Source organism: Spermophilus citellus (assembly GCF_964194105.1).
Source record: "Spermophilus citellus genome assembly, chromosome: 4".
Taxonomy (NCBI): domain Eukaryota; kingdom Metazoa; phylum Chordata; class Mammalia; order Rodentia; family Sciuridae; genus Spermophilus; species Spermophilus citellus.
The window spans coordinates 144826091-144842414 of record NC_138185.1 but is presented as its reverse complement, the minus strand read 5'-3'; the positions used below and the strand labels follow the sequence as shown (position 1 = coordinate 144842414).

Below are 16324 nucleotides of genomic sequence, written 5' to 3'. Positions count from 1 at the left end.
CACACTCATTGGTGCACAGGTTAGCCTGTGACCAAGTTCTCCAGTCAAACATGATCTCAGGATCTTTGCTTGGAACACCAGAGCAGGAGAAACTTGGTTTTCCTTTGTGTAGTGGATGGAGATGAGGCCAAGAAACTCAGCCTCTGTATTACTGCTAATCTGGGGACAGAGCAGGAATGTGGGACAATAAGACATGAGGAAAGAGAGGGATCCAACATGGCCGCCGGCGAGGAAGCAGCGATTCCAATGTCTCCACATTAACGGGATCAGAAAGACCCATTGGAACAGCGGCAGTCTACCTACTGAGGAACTTCTAGCAAAATTCCGTTAACAGGGGACCTGCCGGGAATTGGTAGGTTTATTAGAAGTGTCAGTTTGTCCCAGACAAGTGGATCTTGGCCGGCCACACGGGCACGGAGGTCCAGTCCCGCAGCCACCAGCCGCTTCTGCAAGCGGCCAGCGGCCCAGAGCGGCGCGGCCCGCCCGAACCCGCAGATGGCACCCACCATCCCGCCATCCTGGGGAGGCCCTGCTCTCGCTCTGCGAACGGCCACCACGCCTGCCAGGCTCGTAGCCACGCGGCCGCAGCTGCCCGGCTCTACAGGTGGCCCCCCCGGTGGGTGCAGAGGTACAATCCCGCGGCCACCAGCCGCTTCAGAAAGCGGCCGGCGGCCCCGAGCGGCACGGCCCGCCCGAACCCGCAGACGGCACCCGACATCTCGCCGTCCCGGATCTTAGCCACGCGGCCGCAGCTGCCCGGCTCTATAGGCAGCCCCCGGCGGCCCGGCGCGGCGAGAAGTGTCCCCGCCTGGCCCAGCAGACAGCCCGTGCCCTCCCGGCTCTACTAACAGCCCCACCCACCCGGCGAACGGCTCCCCCGCCTGAGACAGCGTGAAGGGAATCTAACCAACCCTTTAGGAAATAGCGAACTGGGAACTAAAACCAGAGATTGTGTCAGACCAGAGACAAGCCAGTTCCACCCCTCCCTTTGGACACTCCGGCAAGGAGCCAGGGGCCCGCCATAGCAGAGAGGGGAAGTCACCAAAGTTCGGCCAAAGAGATTCCTTCCCAGCGGAATCTACTTTAGCAGGTGTGTGACTCCCACCCACACCAGATACAAACAACCGGGAAACTTCAAAATCTCCGTGGGTGTGACCGTAAGGGCCAAAGGACTCTCGACCCCCAACTCCCCCTACTGCCAGTGACGAGGGCGTGACTGTAGGGGCAGAGGGAAGCAGAGAAGACTCCCCACCCCCAAATCCCCCAACCGCGAACTGAGAGTGTGTGATGGTAGGGGCAGAGGGAAACAGAGGACACTCCAGACCCCCAACTCCTCCTACCGCCAGCAGTGTGGTTGTGACTGTAGGGGCTGAGGGAAGTAGAGGGGATTCCTCGACTCCCAATTCCTATTACCACCAGCAGCGACACCAATGGTCTTAGCTGCCAGATTCTGAAGGTGTGCCCACCAAAGGGGTCCAGAAAAATTAAACAATTGACTCCCAGACTACAGCTCCTCAGCACTGGGGCTTAGATGAATGACAGCGAGAGTGCTCAGTAGTTAGGGAAATAGAGCACTCGGTGGGGCTGAAAGTGTAACCAAATCCTTGGGGAACTGCCTCCGGTGAGCAGGACCTGGCTGGCTGGCAGGAGGAAGGGGAGGAGGGGCCGTAGAAGTGAAACGGCTCTGGACCAACAGGATTGAGAGACTCCCAGGAACCGCCTTACAGGGATTGCTGTTGACACATTGAGGGCAAAACTCAGCCCGGAGGGCACAGCTTTGCCTATGGGAAGAGAAGAAAATGGATCTCTAAGACCTAATTTTATTTCCTATTTCATTTTAATTTTTTCTCTCCCTTTTCCCTCTCTCTCTCCCCTTCCAAGTTTTACTGCTCTTTCCATTCTCCTCTATGCTATCTATCTCCCTCTCCTTCTTTCTTTTCAAGAGCACCTACCTTCCCCTTCCCCCCAACTTTCATCCCAAGCATTACGTCCTCCATTTCACGTAACTGTCTAAATACAAATAGGTGTGCGCCCTCACCCCGCGCCTGCAAGGTAGCCGGACCTGCAACCCACCAGCAGCTCAGGCCCAGCAACCTGGGAGTGGCAGAGCTGCCCCATGCGCCTGCAAGGTAGGCGCACCTGCTACCAACCAGCAGAACAGGCCCAGCGGCCTGCCGATGTGGTAGGCACAGTGCCCCAATTGGAGGAGGAGCAGAGTCCCTGCCCGCACTTGCGCGGGAGACTTTGCAACTATACAAGAGTAATACAAATATATAGGGGGAAAATTCAACAACACAACAGTCTCAGTAAGCAGAAAGAAATGCGAACAGTATGAAGAGACAAGGAAAGAAAGGACCACAAGCAATGCAGGTCAACTCAACGTTAGAAGAGGTAATATCTGCAGCAGATGGAATGTCAGATAAAGAATTCAGGAGATACATGCTTCAGATGATCTGGAGTCTCAAGGAAGACATTAGACAGCAAAATCAGACAATGAAAGATCTCTTCAACAATGAAATACATAAACAAATCCAGGAAGCAAAAGATCAACTATACAGGGAGATAGAGGTTATAAAAAACAAACAAACAGAAATCCTAGAAAGGCAGGAAGCAATAAACCAACTTAAAAACTCAATTGAGAATACTACCTGCAGAGTAGAACACTTAGAAGATAGAACATCAGACAATGAAGACAAAGTATTTCAACTTGAAAAGAACATAGACAGCTCAGCAAGACTGTTAAGAACATCCAAGAACATCCAAGAAATATGGGATAACATTAAAAGACCAAACTTAAGACTCATTGGGATACAGGAAGGCACAGAGCTCCAAACCAAAGGAATGAGCAATCTATTCAATGAAATAATTCGAGAAAACTTCCCAGACTTGAAGAACGAGACAGAATCCCAAATCCTAGAAGCCTACAGGACGCCGAATGTGCATAATCATAAGAGATACACACCTAGACACATTATAATGAAGATGCCCAACATACAGAATAAGGAGAGAATTTTTAAAGCTACAAGAGAAAGGAAGCAGATTACATTTAGGGGTAAACCAATCAGGATAACAGCTGATCTCTCAACACAGACTTTGAAAGCTAGAAGATCCTGGAATAACATATTTCAAACACTGAAAGAAAATGGGTTCCAACCAAGAATTGTGTATCCAGCAAAATTAAGCTTCAAGATGGAAGATGAAATTAAAACCTTCCACGATAAACAAAAGTTAAAAGAATTTGCAGCTAGAAAACCATCTCTCCAAAAAATCCTCAGCAAAACATTACAGGAAGAGGAAATGGAAAATAACAATGAAAACCAACAGTGGGAGGTAGGACAGTAAAGGGGGGAAAATAATCAAAGAGGAAAACAAACCATATTCAGTAACATAAATAAACAAATATGGCTGGAAGGATAACCCATATCTCAATAATAACCCTAAATGTTAATGGCTTAAACTCACCAATTAAGAGACACAGGCTAGTAGAATGGATCACAAAACATGACCCAACAATATGCTGCCTACAGGAGACACATCTGATAGGAAAAGACATACATAGACTGAAGGTGAAAGGTTAGGAAAAATCATATAACTCATATGGACTTCAGAAACAAGCAGGAGTGTCCATACTCATATCAAATAAAATAGATTTCAAGCCAAAGTTAATCAAAATGGATAAAGAGGGACACTGCATACTGCTCAAGGGAACCATACACCAACAACACATAACAATCATAAATATATATGCCCCAAACAATGGTGCAGCTATGTTCATCAAACAAACTCTGCTCAAGTTCAAGAGTCTAATAGACCACCATACAATAATCATGGGAGACTTCAACACACCTCTCTCACCACTGGACAGATCTTCCAAACAAAAGTTGAATAAGGAAACTATAGAACTCAGTAACACAATTAACAACCTAGACTTAATTGACATATATAGAATATACCACCCAACATCAAGCAGTTACACTTTTTTCTCAGCAGCACATGGATCCTTCTAAAAAATAGATCATATATTATGTCACAGGGCAACTCTTAGACAATATAAAGGAGTAGAGATAATACCATGCATCTTATCTGACCATAATGGAATGAAACTGAAAATCAACGATAAAAGAAGAAAGGAAAAATCATGCATCACTTGGAGAATGAACAATAGGTTACTGAATGATCAATGGGTTTTAGAAGACATCAAGGAGGAAATTAAAAACTTCTCAGAGTTAAATGAAAACACTGACACAACATATCGGAATCTATGGGACACATTGAAAGCAGTTCTAAGAGGAAAATTCATTCCTTGGAGTTCATTCCTTAAAAAAAGAAAAAACCAACAAATAAATGATCTCATACTTCATCTCAAAATCCTAGAAAAAGAAGAGCAAAACAACAGCAAAAGAAGTAGAAGGCAAGAAATAATTAAAATCAGAGCTGAAATTAATGAAATCGAAACAAAAGAAACAATTGAAAAAATTCATAAAACTAAAAGTTGGTTCTTTGAAAAACTAAATAAGATTGACAGACCCTTAGCCATGATAACGAAGAGAAGAAGAGAGAGAACTCAAATTACTAGCATACAGGATGAAAAAGGCAATATCACAACAGACACTTCAGAAATACAGAAGATAATTAGAAATTATTTTGAATCCTTATACTCCAATAAAATAGAAGATAGTGAAGGCATCGATAAATTTCTTAAGTCATATGATCTGCCCAGATTGAGACAGGAGGATATAGACAACCTAAACAGACCAATATCAATTGAGGAAATAGAAGAAACCATCAAAAGATTACCAACTAAGAAAAGCCCAGGACCGGATGGGTATACAGCAGAGTTTTACAAAACCTTTAAAGAGGAACTAATACCAATACTTTTCAAGCTATTTCAGGAAATACAAAAAGAGGGAGAACTTCCAAATTCATTCTACGAGGCCAACATCACCCTGATTCCTAAACCAGACAAAGACACTTCAAAGAAAGAAAACTACAGACCTCTATCTCTAATGAACCTAGACGCAAAAATCCTCAATAAAATTCTGGCGAATCGGATACAAAATCATATCAAAAAAATTGTACACCATGATCAAGTAGGATTCATCCCTGGGATGCAAGGCTGGTTCAATATACGGAAATCAATAAATGTTATCCACCACATCAATAGACTTAAAAATAAGAACCATATGATCATCTCGATAGATGCGGAAAAAGCATTCGACAAAGTACAGCACCCCTTTTTGTTCAAAACTCTCGAAAAAATAGGGATAACAGGAACATACCTCAACATTGTAAAAGCAATCTACGCTAAGCCCCAGGCTAGCATCATTCTGAATGGAGAAAAATTGAAGGCATTCCCTCTAAAATCTGGAACAAGACAGGGATGCCCTCTCTCACCACTTCTATTCAATTTAGTTCTCGAAACACTGGCCAGAGCAATTAGACAGACGAAAGAAATTAAAGGCATAAAAATTGGAAAAGAAGAACTTAAATTATCACTATTTGCAGATGACATGATTCTATACCTAGCAGACCCAAAAGGGTCTACAATGAAACTATTAGAGCTAATAAATGAATTCAGCAAAGTGGCAGGATATAAAATCAACACGCATAAATCAAAGGCATTTCTGTGTATCAGTGACAAACCCTCTGAAATGGAAATGAGGACAACCACTCCATTCACAATATCCTCAAAAATAATAAAATACTTGGGAATCAACCTAACAAAAGAGGTAAAAGACTTATACAATGAAAACTACAGAACCCTAAAGAGAGAAATAGAAGAAGATCTTAGAAGATGGAAAAATATACCCTGTTCATGGATAGGCAGAACTAACATCATCAAAATGGCGATATTACCAAAAGTTCTCTATAGGTTTAATGCAATGCCAATCAAAATCCCAATGGCATTTCTTGTAGAAATAGAGAAAGCAATCATGAAATTCATATGGAAAAATAAAAGACCCAGAATAGCAAAAACAATGCTAAGCAGGAAGTGTGAATCAGGTGGTATAGCGATACCAGACTTCAAACTATACTACAGAGCAATAGTAACAAAAACAGCATGGTATTGGTACCAAAACAGGCGGGTGGACCAATGGTACAGAATAGAGGACACAGAAACCAACCCACAAAACTACAACTTTCTTATATTTGATAAAGGGGCTAAAAGCATACAATGGAGGAAGGATAGCATCTTCAACAAATGGTGCTGGGAAAACTGGAAATCCATATGCAACAAAATGAAACTGAATCCCTTTCTCTCGCCATGCACAAAAGTTAACTCAAAATGGATCAAGGAGCTTGATATCAAACCAGAGACAAGGCATCTGATAGAAGAAAAAGTTGGCTACGACCTACATACTGTGGGGTCGGGCTCCAAATTCCTCAATAGGACACCCATAGCACAAGAATTAATATCTAGAATCAACAAATGGGACTTGCTCAAACTAAAAAGTTTTTTCTCAGCAAAAGAAACAATAAGAGAGGTAAATAGGGAGCCTACATCATGGGAACAAATCTTTACTCCTCACACTTCAGATAGAGCCCTAATATCCAGAGTATATAAAGAACTCAAAAAATTAGACAATAAGATAACAAATAACCCAATCAACAAATGGGCCAAGGACCTGAACAGACACTTCTCAGAGGAGGACATACAATCAATCAACAAGTACATGAAAAAATGCTCACCATCGCTAGCAGTCAGAGAAATGCAAATCAAAACCACCCTAAGATATCAATCATCTCACTCCAGTAAGATTGGCAGCCATTATGAAGTCAAACAACAACAAGTGCTGGCGAGGATGTGGGGAAAAGGGTACACTTGTACATTGTTGGTGGGACTGAAAATTGGTGCAACCAATTTGGAAAGCAGTATGGAGATTTCTTGGAAAGCTGGGAATGGAACCACCATTTGATCCAGCTATTCCCCTTCTGGGTCTATTCCCTAAAGACCTAAAAACAGCATGCTACAGGGACACTGCTACATCGATATTCATAGCAGTACAATTCACGATAGCAAGACTGTGGAAGCAACCTAGATGCCCTTCAATAGACGAATGGATAAAAAAAATGTGGCATTTATACACAATGGAGTATTACTCTGCATTAAAAAATGACAAAATTATAGAATTTGGAGGGAAATGGATGGCATTAGAGCAGATTATGCTAAGTGAAGCTAGCCAATCCCTAAAAAACAAATGCCAAATGTCTTCTTTGATATAAGGAGAGTAACTAAGAACAGAGTAGGGAAGAAGAGCATGATAAGATGACTAACATTAAACAGGGATGAGAGGTAGGAGGGACAGGGAGAGAGAAGGGAAATTGCTTGGAAATGGAAGGAGACCCTTAGGGTTATACAAAATTACATACAAGAGGAAGTGAGGGGAAAGGGAAAAATAATACAAGGGGGAGAAATGAATTACAGTAGAGGGGGCAGAGAGAGGAGAGAGAAGAGGGGAGGGGAGGGGGGATAGTAGAGGATAGGAAAGGCAGCAGAATACAACAGACATGAGTATGTGAATATGTAAATCAGTGGAAGTGTAACTGATGTGACTCTGCAATCTGTATACGGGGTAAAAATGGGAGTTCATAACCCACTTGAATGAAAGTGTGAAATATGATATATCAAGAACTATGTAATGTTTTGAACAAACAATAAAAAAAAAAAGACATGAGGAAAGTGAGCACAGCCACTGGATCAACTTGTCTTAGTGGCTGGCTCCATCTCAAAACCCACAGGTTTGTCAGTTAATGAAGTCCTTTACTGGCTACTCTGTGTGAAATGGGTTTTCTGCTGCTTGTTTTGCTAAAAGCACCTGAAATGATGAATGAAATTCTTATGACTTATGCATCATAAACTTAGCTCAGAAGCCGAGATGTATGTAAACTTCCAAGCATCGGAACACTAAACTGAGCAATATTTTATTTAATCCTTAGATTACCTCACCGCACCCCATGAAGTAGGTACTATTATTATTCTCATTTTATATTCAAGGAAATGGAAATATACAGAGGCTAAGAAACTTGCCTAACATTAGTAAAGAGCAGAGCTAGGATTCAAACCTATTCTGCCAGAATCCACTTTTACCATTGTAGAGCTGTTTACCTTCATAAAACTCAAGGAAAATAGTTATCTTTGTTAATGGTTTAAATTTATATTATGCATGCTGTCTAGATTCTCTCTTAATAAACTATGAAATAGATTCAGAAATAAAGTCCTGAAACTTCAATAGCTTTAGCTCTTTTTTTGATGCTCAGATTGCTCATTTTCCCAGAGCCTCAATTTCTTTACCAATAAAATGATATTAGCCTATAAAATTCCTCTTGAAGAAAATGAATATAAGTGTGATATAGTAACAAGAGTACTAGGCAGGGCACTAGGGTGTTTTGTCTTAGCTCTGGCTATGTGACCATGGAGAAGTAACTTTACTTCTCTGTGTCTACTTCTATGAAGTCATATTGCTTTTGATCTAATATTCTAAGACTATGTCTATCTGAGCTGCTGAGCTCTTGAATGAATTGTAAAAAATTATTAAAATGGTAAATGAAAGCCTATGTCCTGAGTGAGACAAGCACCAAGAATTTTACCACCATGTTTTAATGCCCTATTTCAATATTACTCCTTTTGCTTTCCCTAGGAATAAAACCTGAAATTGAAGAAATAAAATCTCAAAATTCTAGTGGTTCCTGACTGCCACAAGTGGCCATTATCAAAGCATCACTGCACACCACTAGTCATTGACCTGGGGGTGGTGAGCTGTGGCCTTTTTGATGACTGTCCTGATTGCTGGGGGAGAAAGGAAACTTCCTATGTCAGGGGTCACATGGTATAAGTCTCTTCAGATTTAGCTGGGGAGACTTGCGGAAGAAGGCCTCATGCCCTCTGCACTGTGTGTCCCAGACCTTCCTGGAGGCCAAAATTACAAAGTGGCCAGATATCTACTACTTATTAGCAGTGGAGGTCATGGAGAAAGTTAAATCCATTTGCTCCCCAAGGAGACTTTTGGAAAATCCATCATGCTAATTTCCCCCATGTTTCTCCAGGGCCTCTGTGGCCCAGTCTCTGCAGGGGGAACAAATCTGCCCTGTTTCACGAGGAGGAGGATGCTGGAGGGATAACTGAGAACCCAGTGGCAAGGTTCTCTGAGATGAAATGCTTGTGAAGACAACCTGGAGCACTGTGCCTGGTGACAAGAGCGAGCTCCTCCACTTACTGTGTCATTAGGGCACAGTGAACTGTCAGACACCTGTTCCCCAAGGCTGCACAGCAAGCAGAACACAGCTGAGCTGGGTATTTAATTTGGGTACTTGTATGCTTGTTTTCTTCTATACTGGCTTCCTTAGATGAGGAATAAGGCACAAGTTCAAGCTCCCGGAAGGGATATCTCACTCCATGTAATAATGGTAGCCAGTGCTTATTAAAGAGTCTCCCATGCTTCAGATTCTGTATTAAATACTGTCCATGAATCATTCAAGCCTCTCACCCATCACCTAAGAACAGAAAAAACAGACTAGTAGAAACCAAATTTCCCTAACAATGTTGGTAAAGTGTTTCTTTAGGTAAAGAAATACTTTAATTCAACTGAATAGAAAAAAAAATGTTCTTGGAAACAGGTGGTCTACTGAGGTGGCCACGGGAGAAGATCCACAGGATTTAGAGATTCCTGACTCGGTCTGCAATGGGTCATGGACCCCACAAACTCATCCTGGTCATACTAGCCTGGCTGTCCTTGATCCTGGTTCTAGGACAGACTGTCTTAGTGGTGTGACTTTTGGATATTCCTGAAAAATCTGTTCCTAAATTTCCCTTCCTAAATGGCTTTCTCTTGGACAAAGCCTCCTACCTGTAACGATGGGGACAAGAGTACAAGCAAATGCTTTGCTGCAGGACAGTTGCCCAGCCAGCCGGACATTCCCTGTTGCAGCAGCCCATGAGCCACCGGCAAAGCTGGGCTCTGGGCTCCCAGCTGGATCCTCCCAGCCCTCTCTACAGCTCCCAGGGGGCTCATCCATCAAAAGGAGATAATTAGCCTGTTGTTTCTGAAACCAGTCAACCAGCTTCACAATCACTTTCTGAAAATGTGTAGGGGGTTAAATGACCAAAGATGATGGGGAAAAGAGCAGCGAGGGTGGATGGATGCTGTTTGCTGATAGGAGGGAAAACCCTAAATGAAATTGGTGCAGAGAGGGACCCACAAAGGACACAGAGTCTGAGACTTCCGTCTCCACCCTGCTGGGAAAGTAATCATATGGTTTTTAGTTTCTATGTCCATTCGGTATGGAGCAAAAACTGATTAGGAGGCCAAACTACCAGCCTGGTACCCTGAATACCTGTGTTCCCATCCCTTCCCTCCACCCACTGTCCTTTCCCGGGCATCCCTACATAGTTTCTAGGAAGTGCACAGGCTCTGGATATGGAACACAATTCACATTTTGGCCTGTTTTTAATTTGTTTAAAGACCCTGTCCAAATTCCTTTGCTCCTCTCAGGATTATTTGCCTAGTGTGTGAAATCAGACCTTAGGGGTCATGGTACCTGGTTGCTTCTTAACAAGAGGATAAAAATCACACGAGGTCACGTGATATGTCTAGCACAGTACTTAGCACAGAGGATGCACTGAATAAGTCTGAGTTTCTCTCTCCTGAGAATCAAACTCTCTTCTCTATCCCTAAAACACAAGCTGCCAAAAGAGAGGGCCTGGCATTGATTAACCCATGGCAGGATACCTGGTTTGCTTCTATCACTGTGAGATGCCTCACTGGGAGCCAAACACAAGAAGTCCTGATCCCCGTTTTGTCCTCTGTGAGCTGAGTCAGTTGCCTAGAGCCTCAGTCCTCCATTTCCTCACCACTAAGTAGGGCAAATGAGGCCTGTTTTGTCTGCCACGTGGGGTTTTCAGGGCAAATGAGATGGAGCGTGGACAATCTTCCTGTGACCTCCATGGAGCTAAACAAAATCAAGGCTTTCTCTGCCCATGCCACCCTGTGTCTCCAGGTCTGTTAACGCATTTGCTCACCTTGCAGGAATCTATAGTTAGCCTGCTGTTTATGAAATCAATCAGCCATAAAGGCTCTCTGCAACACCTCCCTCTTGCTCACATCTCTAACCGATTGTCAAGATATGCCAACCCCACCTTTACTGTCTCTGGCCCCTCAAATCCCTCCCCCTTTTTGCCACCACTTGTGTTAATTTTCTATTGCTACTAATGACAAATTACTGCAGACTTAGTGGCCTAAAACATCACAAATTTACTATCTTATAATTCTGTAAAGTAGAAGTGTGACTGAGATCTGGGCTGAAGTCAAGGTGTGGTGGGGAACTCCTTCTGGAAGGCTCTGGGGGAGAATCCTTTCCTTGCCCTTCCTACCTTCCAGAGGATGCCTTGGCTCATGGTCCCTTCCTCAAGTAAATTCAAGCCTGGCTCTTTTCTGTCACCTTGTTTCAGGGATCCCTGTGATTACTCTGGGTTTACTCCAATAATCCAGGAGACTTCCTGATTTTAAGGTCAGCTGATAAGCAACCTTAATTCTACCTGCAACCTAGATCTTCCCTTGCCTTTTAACATTCAAAGATTCCAGAGGTCAGGATGTATAATCTTTGGCAATCATCATCCTACCTGCCACACCTCCCTCATAAAATCCTCATAGCTGTCACCCAGAGCACTGCTGACATCATACGCCTCCATGCCTCTCTGCTGCAGACAACGACTATAAAATGTGCTTGAGGACTAAATCCTTACTTAAGAGATGATTTTGCTAAAACAAACTGTATCCGAGCCTGATAGACTGCCAATATTTAAATAGCCAAAAATAGTTAAAAATGAAGGAGTCCCGATGCACCAGGCACACTTTTAAGTACTTTGCACATATTAATTTACTGCTTACATCAACCTAATGAGGAAAGTATGCATGACATGTCCATTTTACAGGTGAGAAAACTGAGGCACAGAGAAGCTATCACGTGTTCAGTGTTCCAGGTAGGTGGCACAGCAAGAATTTAAGACCACACAGCCTCACTTCAAAGTCCTGTGCTCATAATTACCTCACTGTAGTCAAGCAAACTAAAAGGTTTAGTCCTCAAGAATCTTCCATAGCCATTGTTTACAGGAGACAAGATGCTATTATATAAATGATGTGCCTGAGAATTGGCCTCAGGTTGACAAGTGTTTGACTTTTTATCCTACCACTTTTTGCTTTTAGAAAGTTACTTTGTCTTCAGGTTATTTTAAAATAAGAGTAAAATTATCTACTGTATGTTGTTCAGTTAAGAATTATTTACAGAAGTGCCTAAGATAATGCATAGGACAAAGTGGGTTCCATGCAGATGTGAACCTCTCCTTCAACTGCAATGCCGAGTATTATAATACTGTGGGTACCACAAATATGGAACACAAATTAGGAAACACTACAAGACACAAGGCAGTTCAATCAGTTGATTTTCCGAGACACCATGTATCCTAACCATTGGTTATGCTTTGGATCTGAAGTGTCCCCCTAAAGCTTTGATTAATGCAGGAATATTCAGTGGTGAAATGATCAGATTATGAGAACTGTAACCTAGTTTGAATGAACAAACTGGGTGGCAACTGCAGGCACATGGGGATTGGTTGGAGGAAGTGGGTCACTGGGGGGTGTAGCCTGGAAGGTTTTATCTTCTCTGTGGTCCCTTCCCCCTCCCTCTCTGCCGCCAACTCCTGAGCTGCTTTCCTCTGCAATGCCCGTCTGCCATGATATTCTGCCTCGCTTTGGGCCCAGAGCCAGAGTAGATCAACTGTGGACTACACCTCTGAACTCAGAGCCCAAATAAACTTTTCATACTTCAAGTTGTTCATCCAGTATTTTGGTCACAGCAACGAGGTAAAGCTGACTAAAACATCATCTTACTTTCCCATGGTGTTCCATTCTATTTCCTTTTGGAATTCAGCCAATCTCAACTTGTTGCCATTTCTGGAATATGACCAGAACTTTTCTCCCTCTTGGTTTTTGTCAATTTTTTTTTTCAACCAAAATGTCTTCTTTTCTTATTTTATGTACCTGGGCAGATTCTTTATAGACAGTTGCTTAGCCCCTTCCTTGACCACCACGGTATTTTGTCTATGCTTTTATTATATTCCACCTCATGATTATATTGGACTACTGATCCAAACCCATTTCCCCCTTTATCTACATGGTCTCAATCTTTTAATCTTTATGAGCCTCAAGTGAACTAACATGAAGCTGGAAGGCAAAAATATTTGTGCCATGGAGCTGAATGTAGAACCAAGTAAGACGTGGCAGGCAGTAAGACCCATTAAGGAAAACAACAGGTATGTAAAAATCCCACCTAAGGAGGAAAATCATATATGTCCTACTAGAAATTCATTAGATGCCTGGGACAGAAGGTAGGAGAATAAAGTTGAAAGAAAGGCTTCATGAAGTTGGTGTCAGTGTATCTTGGGGAAGACCTATTTGGGAAGAATGTAGAGAAATCTCTCAGAAATACTGCTTGAGTTCCTCAGATGCATCCACCATAATTAATGATCTTACTTTACACATATTTCTACCAGAGACCCAGGACTTACTTAGGTGGTAAACAGTAGACATTTTCACTTCCTCAGAAGTAAAGCTGTTGCAATCAGCTACAGGAGAATTTTCGTCTAGCTATTCAGTGACAGAGCAGAGCTGCTACAAGTAGCAGTGTTTGAGCTTGATGAGTAAAAACTCACCTCTGGACTGACCTCTGGTTCTGGTCTGCATTGGAGGACAGTCAGTGCTCTATGAATACAGCACAGGGCTAAGGACAAAAGAGGAGTGCTCACCTCCTTCAGACATACTCAATCACGCTCAGTACAACCCAGCTCTTGACCAATGGCACCCAAAGCAGAATTGCAATTCATAGGCCTGAACTGGCTTATCACAGGCCTCTGAGCATGCAGACCAGATGACATTAGGGAACATCCATCTCTCTCCTCTCTTACACTATTTGAGAGGGTAATAGTCTTTGAGAAGAAACAGAGATGTTTCCCTCCAGGGAAAGCATTCAGTGCACCAAATCTTACCTGTAAAATTTGATAGACAATTTTCATATTGTTAATTTTACAGTTTAAGAGAAATAGTTGATTTCTTATAACTCAATTGCTATGCATTGGATTTAAGGAAAGCCTGTTTAAAATGCAAAGTGCCGGAAGCACTGGCCTAGACTTAATAGGCAGAAGATTTTCTAGGAATTACTAGATTGAGGTATAAAAACAATGTGATTTAGTATGGTGCTATAACATTTTTTTTAAAATTTCTTCATTCTTAGGAGCCTTTGACAATATTGCAAGTTTTCATTGACAACATGGTTTGGAGTTAATTTAGGCAAATCTGTGCTACATGGAACCAGCTAGCAGAATTCTGATGAGTTTTAGAACGTCCTTGATTCCTCCTTCCTGGACAAGTTGAGTTTCCCTCCTGCAGGTCATGTAGCCAATACCAGCTGCTCACGGAGGAGAAACTGCAGGAGGGTGCACCACTACCTTCCCTGAAAACTCCAAGTCCAAATCTTTGGCTTTGTTAACTTTGAATTCTGTTGGGTTTTGACTATCTCCATAAATAATGCATCACAGTAGTGATTCACCTCACAGTTGTAGAAGGAAAGATAAAGATGTGATGTTTAAAAACCATTCTATATATGAGTCTTTGTGTTGGAAGCTTATGATATGTATGTTGGTAAGTTCTTTGGCAAGGTTCCTGATGCAGGGGGAAGGCCTAGGCAAAGAGTCAGAAACCCAAGGTGAAGTCACCCCTTTACTCACCGTTGTTACCTTGAGCTAGTGACAATGAGTCATAAGATAATTTTTCTGGAACCAAGGATGGACAGAAATAACTAATGAATGAGCCAGTATCCCTGGATTCTTCTAAGTCTTTTCCCCTTGAACTATACAGTGAAGGGATGAGGAACACTATCATCTGTTAGTTAATTAATCTATGTGAGCATAGGCCAATTACCAGTTCACTAGAGAATGTCATTATTATTATCTACATTTGTTATTTTATCACTTGCAAGAGTAAGAGAAATCAGATAAGCAGTAACATGGATAAAGTTATCAATAATTTATAGGACTTTGACCCCCTTATTCTAACATTATCTTCTTTCAATTAAGTTAAAAACATTTTTGGTGGGTGGATAAGCCCCCAAAGCTTATTTATCCTTACAATGTAAGTTGAGTGAGGGAATCCATGCATCTGGAACATTCAGCAGGGCACCCATATACTGACAACCAGACATGCCCTACCACCCTGACCATTTCCACTATTTCTGAGACCCTAGGATGGAACAATTAGGACACAAAGCTTGAAACTTTCATGGTTCCCACCTGTGGAAGGAAGCAACATGGGGTGAAGACACAGGTGTAACTTGGGGGTGGGCTCTCTGGTGGGCGTGTTCTATCAAAACAGATACTGTGGTCTGTCTGCTTGAGGCCCGAGGGTCAGTGAAGCATGTGCTCCTCAGTCTGCACCCCATCCTGAAAGCAAGAGGGACCTCACAGAGGCAGATGATATGGATATCATCTAACTCCATTTGCCAGACACAAAATGGTTACTCTGTGGGCTCCCAGTCACGACATGCTCTTTGTTAGAAAGAAGGTCAGAAGGAACCATCCACTTTCAAAAATAGACTCTCAGCAGGTCACTTAGGAGACATGTGGGTCAGCTCTATTTTCAGTTCTGCTTTGGCAGTAACCACAAAGGGAGGCTAAGTTCACTTTCTTGTGGTTTTAGAATCCTGCTGGCATGTCCCTTTCCATGGTGACTGGAAGGACTGATCAAGGGGCCAGAGCCAAGGCCTTAGACACGCTGTTCCAGATGCTTCAACACTTCTGCTGACAAATGGTGAGGGCCCGTTCCCTTCGAAAAGAGTCTGACAAAGATGAAAGGGTAATATAAAGGGCAGTAAGATGTATGAACCCCAAAGTAGTGTTTTCAGACAAGCCGATCATATCCTGACAGTCTATTGCTCTAGTGCATGATTTGAAAGTGTTTCCAAGATGGATAGGAACAGGGAACAAGATAAGAGGCAACCGCATTAAACCTAGGATAGCCCTTCTTTCTTAGACAAATGACAAATGTGCAGAATATGTAGCAAGAAGATTAATTATATAATATTCATACAATCTTCCTCTTGAAATGTTAATAGTGTAGAGATAGTCGACTGCCCTGTAGGACTAATTATGATCCTGTTTCAACACAGGTCAAAATGGTAGGCACTATCTACAGTATAAAGATTAGAGAAATGAATTTGGACAAGACTCAGGATTGCTGAAACACAGAAGGCCAAAGCCCTCTAGGATGTTTCATTAACA

The 16324-nt window shown here is 42.5% G+C and overlaps 1 protein-coding gene across 1 annotated transcript in view; it reads right to left on the bottom strand.

Moving 5' to 3' along the window:
- Nucleotides 1–16324, bottom strand: part of RYR3 (ryanodine receptor 3) — a 518939-nt gene that overhangs the window by 158773 nt on the left and 343842 nt on the right. The gene's annotated exons all lie outside the window — the stretch shown is intronic.